The sequence below is a fragment of the Coptis chinensis genome, chromosome 6 (assembly GCF_015680905.1).
Source record: "Coptis chinensis isolate HL-2020 chromosome 6, ASM1568090v1, whole genome shotgun sequence".
Taxonomy (NCBI): domain Eukaryota; kingdom Viridiplantae; phylum Streptophyta; class Magnoliopsida; order Ranunculales; family Ranunculaceae; genus Coptis; species Coptis chinensis.
Window position 1 is genome coordinate 78226316 of NC_141461.1, and position 6912 is coordinate 78233227.

Here is a 6912-nt window from a genome sequence, read left to right on the forward strand (position 1 = left end):
ACTATGGATCAAGTTTGGAGAAATCACAGGCATAACTTGCATAAGTGCCATATCAAAGGTAAAAGTTGGGCATCAGTGAGAGCAGCTCCACCCCCTCCTTTTTTGAACAGAGAGCAGTGGTATTGGTTTCTGGAATACACAAAGAGTGAGAAGTTTCTGGTCTCAATTACATAATCCTGTTTTTTTCTTTGACTCCTCTTTGGTTAAGTATTTGACGACTTTAATTAGTAATGAGTTAATGATTTTTTTTTTGTTGGAGTAACTTAGGCTGCAAGCAAAAGAAACAAGGCTAACCGTTCGAAACTCAGAGCACCAAATACATTTGGCAGGAGGAGCATGGCTGCCACATGGCATGTCATTGTGAGTATGGTTCAATTCTTTTGTGGAGTGTGATAATTAGGCATGTTTTATTTTTTTTAAAAGATGCAATAAAGGAATTAGAAGATTAAATTAACATAGTTGTTTTTTATACTCACATACACCTATATTTTAAGGCTGTGGAAAACAAGTTCAAGTCTGACTTGGAGGTTGGGAGGGCAGAGGTATACCTTCGAGCCCATACTAAGAAAGACAAAACCATTCAGTGTCCTGAGATCGCTGTAAGTGCTAAAAAATTGACTACATTTTATTCTTCACCACTCATAGTTTTACAAAGCTTATTAGTTTATATTGCTAACGAATTAAAAATGTTTTAGGAAAAAATTCAAGGAATTGTGAATTCTGATCCTTCGTCCAACATTTTGAGTGTTGATGATGTACTTGCACAGGCAAGTAATACTTAATGCATTGGTATATATCTTTTATATATTTATTCCATCTGTTTTTTATGTGTAAATCGGATTAGTCTACAGACACTTGGAAAAGACAAAAGTGGACGTATGAGAGGTATGGGTGCTGGTGTTAGTAGTACCATGGTGAAAAAAAACTGCCTCGGGTTCAAGAAAAATGAAGAGTTGAGATGTGAAAACACTACTACAAATTCAAAGTTGGACAGGTTAGAAACAGAGCTTCAAATGGTGAAGGACATGATAGTGGCATCACAGGTACATGTGGTAGGATTGTTGAACTTTAGAGTGGTGTTGTTTTTGGTTTTCCTTAGTTGCTAACATGTGGTTTGTCTACATTTAGCCTGCATCCCAAACTCAAAGAAATCCTGTTTTTGAAACACCCTTGTAGAAGTTCCATTAAAGGCAGCCTAGTCGTATATTTTTTGGGATAGTTTTATATATTGGTGCATTTTTATATGGTGTATTACTTTAAAAAGGTATTTATGTTAGTTCAAAATTAATGCAGATGCATTATTCATTTATGAACAAGATGAGAGATTTGTATTTTGTCGGGGGTTTAAAGGTTGCTAGTGGAGAGATTGTTGCAGTAAACCCACAATCTATTGTCCATGGTAGGCCCATGGGAGAGGGGTTTTCAAAATTCTCTTAACCGAGGTGGTTGATGGTGAGGCCGAGTGTTCTTTCCAAATGATTTTGCTAGTACACTTGGAGAAGTGGGTGTGCATGGATATGTCACTTGGCCAACAACTTTTCTGCAAGTTCCAAAGGACGACGCTTTAATGTTTATTTTGTCCGGGTGCCAAGCCTCCAGCGTAGGATCTGGTTACTGACATCCAAAAAAAAGTTGTTTATTTTACTAGTTTTGTTTGGACGCGTGTAAGTATGTTATTTGACTACATTCGTTTTAGACTTCTCCATTTGTACATATGTTATCTTTGTTATTTGGCAATGACTACTTGTGGATATGATTCACAAGGTTTGTCTAAGGTTCCCTTGTACATTCATTTCTTTTTGCTGCAAAAGCTTGGTTCTATTCTTCCTCACAAGCTTTTCGGTAATGATGTAATTGAGTAGTCCCAAAGCGAATATATATCTTACATCATATTGCCCTTCTTGTTAACTTTGTGAGGCCCCATCGTGCGCCTTTTAGATTCATTTTGTCTGCAAGCATTTTGTTTTCCTTTGGCAATGAGCACGATTCGATCTATATCCCAATTGTCTCTTTTCCTTCACTTTTATTAACTACAGCCATGGGTAAGGAAAAGATTCATATAAGCATTGTTGTTATTGGTCATGTCGACTCTGGGGGAAGTCCATTAACCATCGGGCACCCTGATCTACAAGCTCGGTGGAATTGACAAGCGCGTGTCATTGAGCTTTGAGAAAGAAGTGGCTGAGATGAACAAAAGGTCTTTCAAGCACGCATGGGTTCTTGACAACCTTAAGGCTGGCGTGAATGTGGTATCACCATCGACATTGCCTTGTGGAAGTTCGAGACAACCAAGTACTACCGCAGACCGTCATTGATGCTCCCGGACATCGCGGACTTTATCAAGAACATGATCACTTGAACTTCCCAGCTGATTGTGCAGTCTTGATCATTGACTCAACTTGGTGGTTTTGAATTTGGAATCTCCAAGGATGGACAAACTTCGTGAGCATGCTTTGCTTGCATTCACTCTGGGAGTGAAGCGGATGATCTTCTTTGTAACAAGGTATTGGCTTCACCTTTTTTTGTATTTTCTTTTGTTCATATCACTTTTGCTAGTGTGAAGTTTTGTTACTTATCTTGTAAATTTGTGTTTATTCCTTTTGGTTTTGTTTGTAGATGGATGCCACCACACCTAAGTACTCCAAGGCGAGGTATGATGAAATTGTGAAGGAGGTGTCCATAACTTGAAGAGATCAGTCCGGGAAGCTACTCTCTCACTGCAGTCTTGCAACATGGATTCATCAAAAGACAATCATTCCTATGATGGCTCCGAACATTTCTTTGTACCTTTTGCGTGGATTGGATTATCCGGTGCCACCCCACCAAGGTGCTTGGAATTAAGAGCAAGCGACTCTTTCAATCTCCGATGAAACACCGCTTACTTGAGCGATTGCTTCGATGGTCCTCCTCGTGGGGAAACTATGATGAAATAGGGAGTATGTTGACTGACATGGATTGACTCCCCAAGTACACAAGCCCAGATAATGGATTTCGTTTAGTAAGGGGTTCAAAATATGCAACTTCTGATGCCGAGGGATCATTTTATCTGATTTTCATCTCTGCATAGCACTGAGCTTTGAGGTAGCCAATTCATATGACTTTTCGTCACTCTTCAGTGAAGTGTCCACCATCTGTGCAGTTCAGATTGTAATGGTATACGTTTAGCCCACATAGGCCCCTACCATAAAGACTAACTTAATGCATTTCTAAGTTCGTGTATACCTGAACTTGTACTACACCATTGCGGTACATATCCAATTGTTGCATTTGTCAGGTAAAGAGATTTTAGCAACATATATACAATTCTTCCCCCCAATCATCACAGAGGCCCTTTGGACCTTCCCTAGAACAACCCTGGGTGAACTCATGTTGCTGAGGAAGAGTGCATCTTGGTTCTCCATGATGCTAGGACTACTCTGTTCATTGAGCTTGACAACATTGTTCCCTTAGTTATTCGGTATACCACGCCATCCATGTTGTTAATATACCCCGGTTACGCACCTCAACCTCCCCAAGCCGCGGTGTTGCGACTTGTCACAGCTTCCTGTTGGTCAAGTTAAAGGCGCATTTTGGCAATGACTACTTGTGGTAATGATGTTTTCACGACAGGGTTATTTAGTTTTCTTGGTGCGTGGAAACCTTCTATTGTCTAATTTATAAAAGGCTATTATATTATTTTCAGTGTAATTACAACTCTATTGCCTGAAACTAAGTTACTGCAGGAATGCGTTCTCCGACATTATATCTTATCACACCTAAATTATGGTTTAGAAGATTCTCCTGTTGAAACTAAGTTACTGCAGGAATGTGTTCTCCGACATTATATCTTATCCGACATTATAGATTGTAATTCACACCTAAATAGCACCCACATTCATATATTATATCTTATCACTGCTGACTTGTTTGTAACATCACACACTCACACTATTTTGCTGACTTAGATATTTTCAGGAATGTGTGAGTGGTGCGGGTGATGCAGTGGTGTGGGTGGTGCTGCTGCTGCTGATACTGTGTGTGCGGGTGGAACTAAGTGAGAGTGTGAGTGTGTAAGTTGTGTGATGTGGGTGGGTGTTGTAGTGGTTTGAGTGGTGTGAGTGGTGCGGGTGATGCAATGGTGTGGGTGCTGCTGCTGCCAACTTTTAGTTGGTGGGTTAGAATTAGGGTGATACAGTGGTGTGGGTGCTACTGCTACCAACCTTTAGTTGGTGGGTTAAAATTAGGGTGATGCAGTGGTGTGGGTGTAATAACTAAAACAATCTAACTGGATTGTAGTATTTTATTTAGTAGATGTAGTGGTGTGGGTCTTAATTCTATTCTATATCTTATATAGTATATGAATGGTTCGTAATTAGTAGATTGTGGTATTTTTCGGATTTTGAATTGCTAATACAGTACAAAGATTTATATATGATCTAAACCTTGGAACTTCTAATGGAGTATTGGTGCGTTCCCTAAACCCCTTTACCACCATTCTGAAGTCGCAACCTTGGCTGCGAACTTCTAATGAAATTCCAATATTGTTCAGACAAATGATGCAGACACGCATGCTCCCACTTTGGATGGAAAAATTGAACCAATAGCCCAATACCCATGACTACTCTCTAGGCGTCCCTTGGATTCCAGACACAATCCAGACCTCAAAAAGTTGATAATATAGAAAGGAGAACTGAAAATGCTAACTGAAAAGGATGGATTAGAGAAAAGAAGACTATGAACCAATGCAAATTACAAGTTAGTAATTGAGCTATCCGAGCTCAATCTTCCTTCTTAACTAAGCTAATATCTATTCAAATGAGTGTCATACAATAAGCGAATAGCTATCCAAAGTTCCATCTCCAATCTAACTAAAACAAGAGTAACACAAGACTTACAATTTTTGTGACACTACTAAAACACAGTACTACCAATGAGGATTGTTGAATTTGGTTTGGGTTAGGGGTGACTTCAGATCGGATTGGACAAAGGGCTTTCGGAAAAATTTCCAATTTTTTTCGGATGGCAATATCCTTTCCAAATCCGATCCAATTCTTTTTCGGATGAATTTTTTTTTTTCCGAATTCGGAAAGTTCGGAAAATCGGAAAATTTTCTGAAATTTCGAATCCGCAAAATACGGAAATAAATCGAAATTTTAAATTATATAATCAGATTCTCTCTTAGGATAACCATTTTTTATCCAGTTAATAGATCCATATAAAAGAGCATTAATTATAAGAGATACAACTTTTTGTTGGCATATGAACAAGGCTTTCAAAGCTGACTCCACCATCCCAAATTTCATAAACGCAATAACCATTCATGTCCAAGTAATGACATCTTTCGCTGGCATCCTTTCAAATATAGAAACCACATCGTCCACACTACCACATTTACTATAAAACCCAATCAACGTATTATTCACACTGATATTCGATCCAAACCCATTCTGGAGAGCATGTGCATGGCATTCCCTTCCTTTCAAGTAATTAAAACCCTCTGTTGACGCCACCAAAAGGTTTGTCAGTGAAAATTGGTCCACTCTAAATCCATCGGTTCTTCTTCAATCAGGGCCGGCTTTGAGTTTTGGATGGCGTTTTGTTTTGTTTTTGAAAAATACCGAAAATATTCGGAAAAAGAATTGAAAAAGACGAGCAAATTTTGTTTTTGTTTCGGGCTCAGTTAGTTGGGCTGGTGAGAACATTTAATGTTTTAAGCAAAAAAAACATAAAAGCGTGGGCTAGTGACTTAGTGGGCAGTGGTCATTCACTAACTAGGCCAAACTTTTAGTGTTTTGAACTTACGTGGACACTGACTTGCCATTTGTATGCATTATGTTTGCCAAATCATCAAATACGTATACATACTTCACATTATAAATATATGGTACCCATATTAGCAATATTTGAAATCTACGGTACCCTATTTTGCAAAAAAAAAATAATACAGTGCCCATAATGTAAAATCCACTATAGTTCAGTACCCATATCAATAATTTTTTCAATTCAGTAAATAGGAAGATAGGAGAAATTGAGATATGTAATAAAATTACAATATTGATTTTTTGGAAGTGTGAGAGAGACAATGTTCTACTTCTCAAGGATTTTATTTGGTCTGTAAACTATATGTAGTTTTAATTTAGTAATAACTATATGGAATAAACCGCTATATGTTAAAAATGCGGAAATTAATTGGAAATCAGATTAGATCGGATTTTGAAAACACATCCAATTCCGATCTAATTATTTTTTGGAAAAATTGGATATCAGAATTTCGGATATCGGAACACAAATATTATGGCCAAATTCAGAAAAATATCGAATCGAAATTCTGAAAAATTGGATTTTCGAAAAAAAAAAGACACCTTAAGTTTGGGTAAACTACCAATGAGTTTATGACAATTAATTGAAGTTTATTAAGAATGAAAAATTGTTAAAAATGAAGAGGAATGATAACCGTAAAAATAGTAGAATCCTAAATATTAATGTTAACAACACTAATACGTAATCCTATCGTTCTTACATTTAAATCAATTCTTCTTACTCTCAAAACATAATCATGCAATATAATGAGTAAGGATTCGTTCCACTCTTAACTCTCAAGACTTAAACAAATTCAACTAATCAAACCTAAAAGGAACAATGGTGAGAGTAATTATTTGATGTGAAATTTCTATACTACCATTCCCAACACAAGAACAATAATAAGAACATGTCATTATGGAATAAGTAATTAACTTTATAAATCTAATAGAATAGCAATAACAATAATTTAATACTGAATTTAAGCCAAGAATAAAAACTAATTAATTAATCTAAAACTAGATCTAGAACTAAGGTTTAATGGCTACTTTTCTTATCCTAACCTAATTTATTTTCTAACCTAACTATCTACCATTAACAAAGAGCTAAGCTTTTGTTTTTATATGTTTCATA

General features: G+C 37.0%; 1 pseudogene; it reads left to right on the plus strand.

The window, feature by feature from the left end:
* Positions 1–887: 887 nt before the first annotated feature.
* Positions 888–2688, plus strand: LOC147494629 (elongation factor 1-alpha-like; annotated as a pseudogene).
* The last annotated feature ends 4224 nt before the right edge of the window (positions 2689–6912 follow it).